A 13,329-nucleotide genomic window follows, 5' to 3' on the forward strand; every position below is an offset into this window, starting at 1 on the left:
CTTGAACATCATATCTCTGAAGTCAGCCCCTCCTGCTCTCACATTCCAAATAACTCCCACCATACTCTCTGGTTCTCAGCATCTACCATGAAACCTAATTCTACCCTTTACATTCATGCATACATGAGTAGCACCCAACTTCCCCATCATACTGCTGTCATCTTCCAGCTCATCTGGATTTCACCAATGTAGAATGACTGATCATATCCCAGTGGATAAATCCCTAGAATTTTCAGAGGATGAAGGCAATATGAATACAGTTCAAAGGCTTTTTGCATACAGCACTGTTAAAAATGGAGGAAAAAGATCTGTCAGGGAAGGTAAGATCAAGGCATTGGGTCTTTACCTGGCTGCTTTTGCATACCATAAAACCTGGATTTTAAAATAATGAAAACAGAAAATAATAATAATCATAATTATGTGGTTTTGGAAATTTTTTATAAACTCAGCCTCTGTAGATACTTGAGGAAATAGTAATAAGGTAAATAGCCCGTTAAATATCAAAAAGAAGATGCCCCCTTGGGGTTGTAGATTACAAAAAACTGAGAGCTATTTGAATGTTAATTAGACCACTGACCCAAGAGCTTAATATATTAGAGAAGCTCACAGGAGTGCCAAGAATAGGACTAATTAAAGAGAAGAAAAATTCAAGCTAAGGAATAGCCATTGGCTTTTAACACATTCAGAGAATATAGAGAGCTGTGAACCATCAGAAGAAATAACTAGCAAATGATAGGATAATTGCAAACAGATGTATCTGAAACTACTGGTGGGATTTAGAATTGTGAATTTTATCAGATGGTAATTTATCCTGGGACAAATGTCAATCAATGAACTATCCCATTCCAAAACCAGGATTTATTTCTATGGTTTGCCAAAATATCATAGGAGAAAAATTATTATTCAGACAGTAACCACTCTCTCAAATAAATGGAATATTCAGGGAATGAGTCATTCTGTTTAAGGGATACTAACTGGGAAACTGAAAATTATCCAGAGAACCCTTGCAATTCACATCTATATTTTTGGAAACGATTCCCTATGATTTTCCATAAAGGATGGTGAACCTAATGGAGTTTTCTTGCTGTTGGGAAACGTGATGGCTCACTGTTTCTCACTGCCCAGGACTCCAAACGGAAGGTGTAAAGAACTGGGCTGCCTGTGTCCTGGTCCCAAGTCACGCTCTGAGGGCCCCAGCATTGCCCAAGCCCAGGGGAGACCATTCACACTGAAAACTTGGCTCCAGTCACATTGTGAATGAGGTCCCCTGGAGAAACCAGACTCTCTGGCAGTGTTACTGTTATTGTTTTAAACAAAAGCCTGATGTTTGTTTGTGTGTTGTCATTTGCTTTTTTCTCCACGAGTAGAGAGGAGTAGAGAGCTGAGGAGAGACAAAAAGGGATGGGCGTGGTTAATCCGCTTGGTCTTCAGCAAGGGCTATTTTGTTCCCCTCAGGGGACATTTGGCAATGTCTGGAGATATTTTTGGATATCATAACCAGGGGGTTGCTACTGGCATCTAGTAGGTAGAGGCCAGGGATGCTGCTGAACATACTACGGTATCCAAGACAACCCCACACACAGAATTATCTAGCCCCAAATGTCAACAGTAATGAAATGGAGAAATCCTGGTCTACAGTTTTATTCATTTCTGGTTGTTTACTTTAATAGGCTATCAAGTGGTGTGTTTATTTCACATGTGAAGAGCCAATTAAAAGAAAGGGATAATCTTAGGAAATGCGGGAAGGTAAGAGTTGAAGGGTAAGAAAAGAACTGTTTTCCTCCAACATTTGAGTACCTGCTATATTGTGACAGTTGTGTGTGGTACATTGCTCGCTTTATCATTCATTATCACTAGTCCAAATAACCATGAGACAGATTTTCCTACACTTTCTTTATGAGCAGACTCTTCAACTAAATAATTAACTTCAGGAATTTGTAAGCAGCACTATAGGAAAAGTGAATTTAAGAGGCAAGGCTACAGGACATTATTTAGATCTCTGACAAAATAGTAAAAGAATCCACTCAATTAAAATCAAAAGGCACCTAAGACATGAACTATCACATGTAGCCTTCAGTCTGGTGGAATTGGCTCTTTTGCCATGTGGGAGAAAGTTCTTTTCATTGCTCAATCACAAGAACAGCCGGCTCCTCAATGCAGGAAGCCTCTAAGCCAGTTGCACACACATTCTGAGTCCTGTCTTGGATTTCTGACCTGTGGTCTAAGCTTGTGGTCTCAAGAAGACTGTTAGAGGAGAATGAAAAACACATTTGTTAATCTGCATGACATTACCCCTGACCACCCTGCAATGGGACAAATACTATCAGTGCCAGGCATCTGCAAACCCACAAACACCAGGATGCCACGATGTTTTTCTGGCTAACTAGGATGCTCTCAAGTTTTCAAATTTATGTCTATAATGTGCCTACCAGCAATACTGGCTGTAGTGTTGTTCTGGGGATTTTTTAGGTTACTATCCTTTACGGGTTAGATCTACAAAGCAAACCTAGATATGTGCTGTGCTGGCTTCTATGTTCCTATTTCTCTAATCCTGAGGCCACCATAAGGGGCCAGGTTTTGCTGTTAGTGAGAGTCTAGATCCAACATTGCCACGATGGATGACCCAGAGAAGGGGAAAATACACAAAATCCAATTAGTAGTGTTTCTTCTATAAAACTGCTGGTTATTTTTCAAATGATTTTAAAATATTCTACCTAACAGACCACAAGGAAGAAAGACTGAAAGAAAATACAATCTAGTCGTGTTCATATTCCGTATGCAATTTCTTATGATTAACTTTTAGCTTTTATCCTTGCCTTGTCTCTGAGAAGCCTTTTCTTATATTCCTGGTATTGCTTACCTTCAGCTTCTGGATTTCTTTGAGGTTTCTGGGCTTCAGAGCTTTCTATGAAAGTTCAACATTTTAAGACTTCATCAAAACTCATAATGCCTTGTTTCCTTACTTCTTTAGAGAGGACCTTATCTGTTCCTGTGTTCCAGGCTGTCCTTTCCTCCTTCCACAGCTCAGAATTTCCCTTCACAGTCAGGAAAGTAGAGTCCCTCTTCCTTCATACTTCTTATACAGCTCAGTCCATCACACAAGAGATCTGGAGGAAGATGGACCTACACACACATCAGCAGGGCTTCCTCACTGAAGCTGCTGGAGTCCGGAAGTTCTCTGGCCGCCATCTTTCCATGTGGCTCTTCACCCTGATGCATCATGTAGCTAGCCTACTTTACTTCAGCCTTTCTTCTTTTTCTAAAACTATAACCAATTTTGAGCAAAGCACGATACTTTTAAAACCTATATTAGAGTCCCATCAGTTTTTCAGCATGAACTTCATGTGAGAACTCTTCTGAGTTGGGAAATACAGATGCAATTTTGAAAATCTAAAGAAATAATCACCTGTACATCAACAAATACATTGCAAATACATGAATAATAATAATAATAATAATAATAAAACAACGCAGTTTCTTGGGGTTTCAAATGCAAAGTGTTTTTTTTTTCTTTTCAACAACTGCTAAATGAAAATGTGCAAGGGAAATTAGGTAATTTAAGCAGTTGCAAGTTTCTTTCAAATTGAATCCATGGGAAAAAAAAAAAAACTAAATGAGTAGTGAATACGGTTAATTATACCTCTGAACAAAATAGGTGGCTGCCAACAGAAGTGTGATTTGAAGGATTCCAGAAATACACACTTACCTGAAAAACAAATCTCACCCCCTCTAATCTGCCAGAGTGTTTTTAATGTAGTATTTAGAGGTTTGGGGTTTTTTTTAAAGTAAATATTGTCATGTATAAGATACCTATTAAAATGTAAATCACCTTGGTAAATAAATGAGTTAGATGGTTTTGATCATTAATATATTAATGAGATGAGGGGAGCAGGTTGTAACTCAATGGGATGGCATTGAAGAAATGAGGCATTTGGGTAAGTGTGATTATGGGACCCCACTCCCACCCCAAAGGCCTAACTACAGCTTAAGAAAATAATGCTGGTACTGGGTAGTGTAGACGAGAGAGTATAAAGGGCCTAGGTAAACAGGAAAAGACATGAAGGAAAAGGAATCAAGAAAGAGAAATAAGTAAAAACAAGGAGGTGAAAACACCTAATTCACAATTTTGCACAATCTGGAAAAGTATTATTCTACTCAGCTTTCTCTCCTCTGTCTGACATTGAACCTCTGAGAGTTTCTAAAAAAAAAAGAACACTTTTCCTCCAACTCCTCTTAATACTCTGCTTAAACCCAGCTTAGCACAGTGCCTTTCACTTAGTAAGCACTCAGTAAATATTTGATTGATTGATACTCACTCTCCTGTCAGACTTTCATGTTCTACAACTGACACCATATCTCAAGGGACTCTGAAAATGAAATAGAAAATGCTCTCGTTGAATATGAAAGATACAGATATATTCCCATGGTTAAAGCATGCAGCCACACAACTGGGTACGTATAGTGGGACAGAACACCACAATTGCCATTTATATAGTTTACTGAGATGAATGAGAAGCAAATGCAACCTTACCTCTCCTGGGAATAAATATCAGGAGAACTTCCTGACATACGTTATTGTGGTCAGAAAAAAGGTTTAATAATCCTATGTTACAGATGTAAGACACCAGCTAATAGAAAATTACAGTATTCAAATGCATTCTAAGTGAATACAGCCAATGAGCAACAAAACTTGGCCTCCTGAAATTATCCACCCAACTCATAGCTTAGCCTCAATGAAATGGACCAAGAGTCATTAAACTCTAGCTGCCCACATATGGAGGGCTCTGAAAGGATAATGCTGCAGCCCTTTAATATGCTGTAGCATTATGCTATTTGGGAAGTTCCAGACATTTTTCTCTAATGGTACAAATGAAACTGTAAACTGCTGTTGGTGAATAAAACCAGATTGCTCTGGGCACAGAGCCACACCAATCCAGGCCTAATGTGTCAACCAGAACTGAGCCTGGTAGGTAGCCTCTGCAGAGGAAGAAAGTTATATTAAAGAGATGAGAAGCCTACAGCTATTCTATGTGAGCAAATCAGTCTGGCTACTAAGTTGAAAAAGACTGTAAGGGATCCAGGGGAAAAGCATAGAGATCAGTCAGTGACAGCATTGCAGTAATCCAGGCAAGAAGGATATGATAATGGCTTAAACTAGGATGGTGACAGTAGAAGTGCGGTAAGACTTCTGGATAGTGTCTAAAGGTGGAACTGAGAGAATCTGGTAATGAACTGAAAGTGGGATAGAAAGGAAACAAGGATGACAACAGTTTTGACCATTTGGATGAATGGAGGTACAGTATTTTTAGTGCATGGAAGTGCAAAATTCAAGAAAAAAAGACAGCTGAACTTGGTATAGTTGAAATGCCTTTTAGACATCCAAGTGGAGATGTCAAGTAGACAAATGGATTTACAGCTCTGGATTTCACAGAGGTTTAAACTGGAGATAAAAATGTGGGAGTCAATAGAATATAGATGGTGTTTAAAACTATGAAACTAGATGAAATCACTTGGAGGTTAAGTGTTATAAAAGAGAAGATGTTCAAAGCCTGATCCTGGGATATTTCAGATGAAGATCTTGGCCATATTGATGGAGTTTGCTAGAGGATGGGTATGAGGAGATATTCTAGGACCACTGACCCATAAAGGACCAAATGACAGTTACAACATAAGACTATTTCCATAGTTAGAAAATCAGGTAGGTTAAAAGCTCATAAATTCTCTAAATAAGCATTTTATTGTTTGTAATGCCTACATGGGGAAAACTTAATAAGGAATCATAATTCTGTAAGTAATTATTAAACATTACTAATATAGCTAAATTTAGTCAATCCATAATCCTCACCTCTTCAAATATTTTTTTTTCATTCTATGTTTCTCTTAAGAAGAGAATTTGGAGACTGAATTGCCTTAATTCTCCATTTCATTTTGTTTGGTATATACCTGGAGTCTCCATAGCCAAAAATCAGAGTTGATCTGTTCATTATCTGGTTAATTTGAATTGTTCAAATTGAGAAAACTTTTAACTAGGACACCTGATTTTGCCTTCAAGCTTAATCATATTAATCAGATACTATTTTACTTATGTTTTTAAATTCCTGAAAATCATATATTCATTTTACATGATTTAGGAATTGGGATAATGAGAACATATTGTTTTGACCACATAGAAGAGTATTCATCTCTTCTTGATGGATGGATGGATGAAAGAAGGAAAGATGAAGTAAAACTACATTGCATAAATTGTCTCTAATGATTAGCATACATCAAGACCAATGAAACCGAGGTACTTTCTATGACCTTAATTTGAAAAAAACCTTTCTGGTGGCCACACCTACCTGTGGCTCATCTGCATCAATGTGCTTGCTAGTACACCTATAAAATTCATGACAGATAAATATTCAGAAACCATCTCTTTGATTATATCAACGACCTTGATTAAAAACCTCTTTGAGAATGACTTCAGCAAGATAGCAGAATAGGAAGCCCTGAACTCTCCTTTCCCTCATGAACATACCAATTCAAGAGTAGTACACAGATCAATTCCCTCTGTGAGAAATACAGAAACTAGTTGAAAGGTTCCTGCATCCCAGGCAAATGTGAAACCATCCACATCAAAACTGGTAGGAAAATGTAAGACACCCTCTCTTTCCACACCCAGAACAATAATCAGGAGGAATATAAACAGGAGGAAACCCCCAGCTCCCAGCTTCTCCTTGAGAAGGCAAAGAGTTAGGTTGCATATCCGATATTTCAGATTTTGTAGATGATTCCTAAGGGACTGGATTTTATCTTGCCTGTCTTACAGCATTGATGGGACCTGGTAAATGCTAGATTCTTGCGGGCTACAGAGAACAAAGATGGTAGTTTGAACTAGGGAGCAGACACTTGCCACAGGAGGAGTCCTGTCTCAGCACAGAGCAAGCAGGTGGGAGGGAAAAAAAGTCTCTCAAGAGACAGAACCCAAGAGACGTAATCTAGATGTTTGGAGGCCACTAAGAACAAAGATGGCAGTTTGGACTAGCATGAAGATTTGAGAGGCCCACACAAGCTCTGGCCAGGTTGATTGGTGAAGGTCTTCTGTACATGGCCAATGTGTGAAGACTGGGAGAAATGGCAGACTTTCCTAATATGTACATACCAACACAGAATCAAGGAAAATGAAGTAACTGGGAAACACAATTCAAACAAAGGAATACAATAAAACTCCAGAAAATGATTCTAATGAAACATAGATATATGAAACATTTGACAGAAAATTCAAAATAATCATCATAAAAATTCTCAAGAGGCTCAGGAGAACAATTTATGAACAAAATGAAAATTTCAAGAAAGAGATTAAAAAACATTAAAAAGTACCAAACAGAAATCATGAAGGTGAAGAATAAAGTAACTAAACTGAAAAATTCAATAAAGAGGTTCAACAGCAGACTAGAGCACAGAAAAAAATACTCAACAAATTCAAAGACAGTTCATTTGAAATATCCAATCAGAGAGCAAAAAGAATGAATAAAACTTAAGGGGCTTCTGGTCCATCAAGAAGACCAATATGCATATTATGGAAGTCCAGGAGAAGAAGAGGAAGAAAAAGGATAAAATTATTCAAAGAAATAATCACTGAAAACCCCAAATTTGGGAAGGAAATGGACATCCAGATTTAGGAAGCCCAAATGATCCCAAATAAAATGAACCCAAAGGAAACCACACAGAGATACATTATAATCAAATTGTCAAAAGATACAGAAAGACAAAACGCAAATTTTGAAAGCAGCAAGAGAAAAGCAACTTGTTAAGCACAAGGGAAATCCTACAAGATTATTAGTGGGTGTTTCAGCAGAAACCTTGCATGCCAGAGGGAATGGGATGATATATTCAAAGTGCTGAAAGGAAAAAACTGCCAACTGAGAATACTGTACCAGGCAAAACTGTCCCTAAAAAAATGAAGAGGTGATAAAGATTTTCACCAACAAAAGCTAAAGAAGTTCATCACTACTAGACCTGTCTTACAAGAAATGCTAAAGGAAATTCTTTAACTTAACACTGTCCTTTCATTTCAAGTTGAAGAATTTCCTTTAGCATTTTTTATAAGGCAAGTCTAGTGGTGCAAATGTCTATTGACTGATGAATAGATAGAGATGAATGGAATATTACTCAGCCATCAAGAAGAATGAAATCTTGCTATTTGCTACTACATGGATGGAGCTGGAGGATATTATACTAAGTGAAATAAGTCAGAGAAAGACAAATACCATATGATTTCACTCATATGTGGAGTTTAAGAAACAAAACAGATGAACATAGGGGGAAAAAGAGAGGGAAACACAAAATAGAGGCAAACCATAAAATAGATTCTTAACTATAGAGAACAAACTGAGGGTTGCTGGAGGAGAGGTGGGTGGGGGATGGGCTACATGGGTGATGGCTATTAGGGATGGTACTTGTTGTGATGAGCCCTGGGTGTTAGTTTCTACTCCTGAAACTAATATTACACTGTATGTTAACTAACTAGCATTTTTTAAAAACTTGGAAAAAAAAAAGAAAGAACACTAATGGGCAATATAGTAGCATTAGAAAGTATAAAATGTGTTGCCAAAAGTAAATATATAGACAGATATAGAATACTGTATTACTATAATGGTGGTGAGTAATTCTAGTGTATGAGTTAAAAGACAATTCTAGTATATAAAAGAAAAAAATGTTAAAAATAACTGACTAAAAATATATTAATAGATATATATTATATACAGTATATGATATGTTTCATATATATGATATGAAACAGATATAAATTATAGCATCAATAACAAAGTATAAGAAGGATATTAGTAAAGTATAGAATTTTTGTTTACTATTGAATTTAAGTTGATATCAGCTTTAGATAGACTGTTATATTTTATGTAAGCCCTATGGTAACCACAAAGAAAATACCTATAGATGTTATACAAAAGAAAAAGAGGAATCAAAGCATATAAAATACAAAATATCAGCAAAACACGAAGAAAAGCATCAAGACAGGAAAAAAACAAAAGAACTATAAGACAAAAAACAATGAACAAAAATGACAATAGTATATTCTTCCCTATCAGTAATTACTTTAAATGAAAATGGATTAAACTCCCAAAGTAAAAGATGCAGAGTGGCTGAACGAATTATAAAAATAAGGTACAACTATACTGTCTACAAGGTATTTATTTATTTCTAAACACATAAATAAAGACACACATAGGCTTAAAGTGAAGAGATAAGAAAAGGTATTCCATGCAAATAGTAACCAAAAGAGAACATTCTTATATTCTTATATCAGACACAATACACTAAGTCAAAACTTGTCACAACAGATAGAAAAAGGACATTATGTAATGGTAAAAGGGCCAGTTCATCAGTAAGATATAAAAATTATAAATATACGTGCACCCAATATCAGAGCACCTAAAGATATAAGGCAAACATGACAGAACTGAAGGGAGAAATAAACAGCAATACAATAACAGTAGGAGACTTCAATACCCCACCTTTAATAGGGATAAAAGAACCAAACAGAAAATCACCACCACCACCACCACCACCAACAACAACAACAAACAGCAGACTTGAACAACACTGTAGACCAAATGGACCCTAACAAACATGCAGAACATTCCACCCAATAGTAGCAGAATTCAGATAGAGAGTGAGGGGTGGGTAAGGGTGGGGGAGAGAGAGAGAGAGAGATTGAACTTCCATATGATCCAGCAGTCCCACTTCTGGGTATTTATGCAAAAGAAATTAAATCATGATTTGAACAGATACTAGCACTCCAATGTTCATTGTGGCACTATTCACAATAGTCAAGGTGTGAAAATAACCAAATGTTCAATGGTAGATGAATGTATAAAGAAAATAAGCTTATACATACAATGGGATATTATTCAACCTTTAAAAAGAAGGAAATCCTGCAATATGTGACACAATGGATGAACCTGGAGGAAATTATATGCCGAATGAAATAAGTTGATCACAGCAGGACAAAACTGCACTTTTACACATATATGATGTATCTAAAAGAGTCAAACAGATGAAGAAAATAGAATAGTGGTTTCCAGGGGGTAGTAGGGAGGGAGAAGTGGGGAGGTACTGATCAATGGGCATAAATTTTCAGAAATGCAAGATGAGCAAGTTCTAGAGATCTGTACAACATTAGACCTATAGTTAATACAATATTATACACTTAAAATTTATTAAGAAAGTGAATCTCATGTTGTGTTCTTAGCACAATAAAATTTAAAATTTTTAAATTAAGAAAAATACATCGACTTCTTCCAACTGACTTGAAAAAAATGTCTAAATTCTCTCACCTAGTGTTCAAAGCCCTCTACAGCCTGTTGGCATTCTTCCTCACCTTACTTAGCTCCCACCATTTCCCTGGATGACTCCTCCCAGGAAGTCACTATCTACTCATCATTTCTGTCTCACCTTGAGCTTTCCTGTGTCTTTGTCTTTACTCATAGCATCTAGGTTCCACTGAAATGACCTTCCTACTCAACTCCATCTGTATGCATTTAGGCTCACTGAAGGCCAAATTTAGCCCTTTTTTACCCACAAAGTCTCTTCTGAACATCACAAGTAAAGTAAATCTCTTCTGAATGTTGGTAGCACAGTAACTATACTCTTTTCAAGGCACTTGCCACTTTCTACCTTGCTCTATACTTATTTCCTCTATTATACACTAATCTTCTTGAAAACAAAATGCACCTATAATTTATATTTGTACCATCTTAAGTAGTAAAAATAGTGCTTGAATGTAGTGGATGCTCAAAAAGACATTTGTTTAGTGAATGAAGCCATCTTGGAGAACTTAACATAAGGAATATATTGGACAAAACAATTGCTAATAGAAAATAATTTATGCTTGGCTTTGGCAAGCATAGATAGGTACATAAGCCAAATTTGTGAGCAATAATTTTCTTTCCTCAGAAACTTCTTTAACTTCTTCAACCATCTTCAGTCCAAAAAAGCCAGGTCATCTGTACAGCCTCTGTGTTTAGTAGTTATAATAGCCAAAAACTGCAGATAAACCATTTTAGATTCCACATTTGCTCTCCCTTAGATATAGCCCATATGTCTCAAACTAAGAAGCTCAAGTTCACAGCCTTACCTTTCTGTTGGAACCCACTTCCATCATTTTGTTCCTACTTAGTGTTGCTTCAACCACAGGAGGGGGTCCTCAGATTACTAAAATAATTAGCCAAGTAAACAGTCAATTCTGATGTAAGGAATAACTGACCATTGTGCTTTTCAACAATGTACACAACCATCACACAAAGCCTCAGTGTAAAATGTTAAAAGCCACTGGTTCCAGTCTTTTTCCTTCTTTACTCCTCCACCTTTTCCCGGCCCTGCCCTAGCACCTTTTCCTGCCAAGGAAGCTTGCAGAAGGATTTCCTTACTTCTATTGTATGTGTTATTTTCCATCTTCTCATTTGGAACAAAGGCACGCTATGGTCTTGTTTTAAATTTTGTGTTGGACCAAGGTGGCCATTGGTTGAAGTGGAACAAAGTGAAATCCAGTCTGGAAAATGATAATGCTGCTTTCCAACTTCTCATCACTGCATATTCTGCCCGCCTTGGCTCCAGAAAATTCTCCAGTTATTTCCTTTTGGCAGCACCATTTTAATGCACTTAATAAATCTGGACTTATGAGGGCGTAGAGTAGCCTTCCCAGCAGTTTTTTTTTTTTAAACTGTTATGGACATTGCTGTTTCCCTTAGAGAGAGCTAAGTAAAACACCTCCTGCTCTTTGTCATTTCTGACTCTGCTGTCGGCTGCAGGTTTTGCTGCTCTTGGTGCTGTTCAAGGCAGGCAGAATAAGGGTTCTTCTACGCAACATGATTCAGTAGGGTCCAAGGGAGTCCTGAGGCTCAAAATTCTTTCCCATCTTGGAAGACAATCAGCTTCACCCTTTAAATGTATTGGGTGCTTAAAATTCCCCCATTATTTATTACCATAGATTATTTATCTCGACTGTCACTTTCTACATGAAGTCTCTCATGATTTCCTCTATTCAATTCAGCCTCCTACTCCAAATACAATAAGTCAACCCATTATCTTGTTTCCATGATTAAAACTCATCATGTTCTATTACATAATTAGTTTTTTTATGTTTCTGTCTCCCCTACTGGACAGTGGAAGTCTCAAAGGTTAGAACCACGTCTTATTAATCCTTGTTTTCTTAGCATCTGAACAGTAATTAATGTCCCATGAATGAATATGGAATTTTACCACACATCATTTCTTTGGATTCCTTTCCTACAAAGCTTCTTCTTAAATCCATATACTCTTGGGTAGAATATCATGATGTAATACTAATTAGGCAATTATTATTGGTAAACTATTAAAGCATTTCTCTTGAGAGGGACCAAGATCAGGATGAAAATACTGGAGGCTGGAGAGTCTGCCAAAAGATGATTTAAAAGGGAGAGAAAAGGACCACAAAGTGAGGCATCAAAGATTATCTACTTGATGATTTTGGTTTTTAGGCCAAATCTATCTCTCAGCTCAAGGCTAATTTACTACAGAGAATTATGCTTTCAAAATTTTTGCCCATAGAAGATGAAGGAGTTGACTGTCACAATTAATCTAGAGATGCATTTGTATCTGCAATATAATAGGGTACATGAAACCTTGCCTAGAGCCAATATGCCTTTAGGCTGGAACTCAATAATGATGCGCCTATAAAAATGTTCCAGCTATTACCAAAAACCCTGGCAAGCTGAGGGTCTCTTTTCACAGCCAGCCCTCTGGGGTTCTCCAGTGACTCAGTGTGCCCCTGCTACGCCCCAGCTCATTAAGTTGCTGGGTTATATAGACAGACATTAATTACTCAGAATTAAGTGCCTGTGTCTAAATGCTTATTTTGGATAATTCCAAAGGTTATTCTAAAGAAGTACTATTAACTTCCTAGTAATTTTGACTTACATTCAAAAAGCTTTACTCAGGAAGGCCAGTCACCCCTTGACTGAAATGTTTGCTTTCCAATCTTCTTCCTGGATCTCTTCTCCATAGAATCCTTAACATCCAAAAGGATCATCTTCCCAGAGATTAATTTACACATATATATCAGGACCCCTGAAAAAAAATGTCTCAATAGATATCTGAATCACTCTCCGACTGGCTGTTGTGTTGCTGGTACAACTTTTGTGAGTAGCCATGTTAAGGTGCTTCCAACAGAGGGCCCACTTAAGAAGCAAGACAGAGGTAAACTGTGCATACTTCTCTCATCACCACCAGCTACTGCTCTTGGTGCCAGCAGGCTTCCTGAGATGAGACAGTTTTAGGTGTGTGAACATAATC

At 37.2% G+C, this 13,329-nt stretch overlaps 1 long non-coding RNA gene across 1 annotated transcript in view; it reads left to right on the plus strand.

Moving 5' to 3' along the window:
* LOC122241231 overlaps positions 1–13,329 on the plus strand; it is an 82,006-nt gene that overhangs the window by 58,755 nt on the left and 9,922 nt on the right. The window contains exon 3 of the long non-coding RNA XR_006221265.1: positions 1,671–1,746. This is a non-coding gene — a long non-coding RNA (uncharacterized LOC122241231). The remainder of the gene's footprint in view (positions 1–1,670; positions 1,747–13,329) is intronic.

This window comes from Panthera tigris, chromosome C1 (genome assembly GCF_018350195.1).
Source record: "Panthera tigris isolate Pti1 chromosome C1, P.tigris_Pti1_mat1.1, whole genome shotgun sequence".
In the NCBI taxonomy this organism is placed as follows: Eukaryota; Metazoa; Chordata; class Mammalia; order Carnivora; family Felidae; genus Panthera; species Panthera tigris.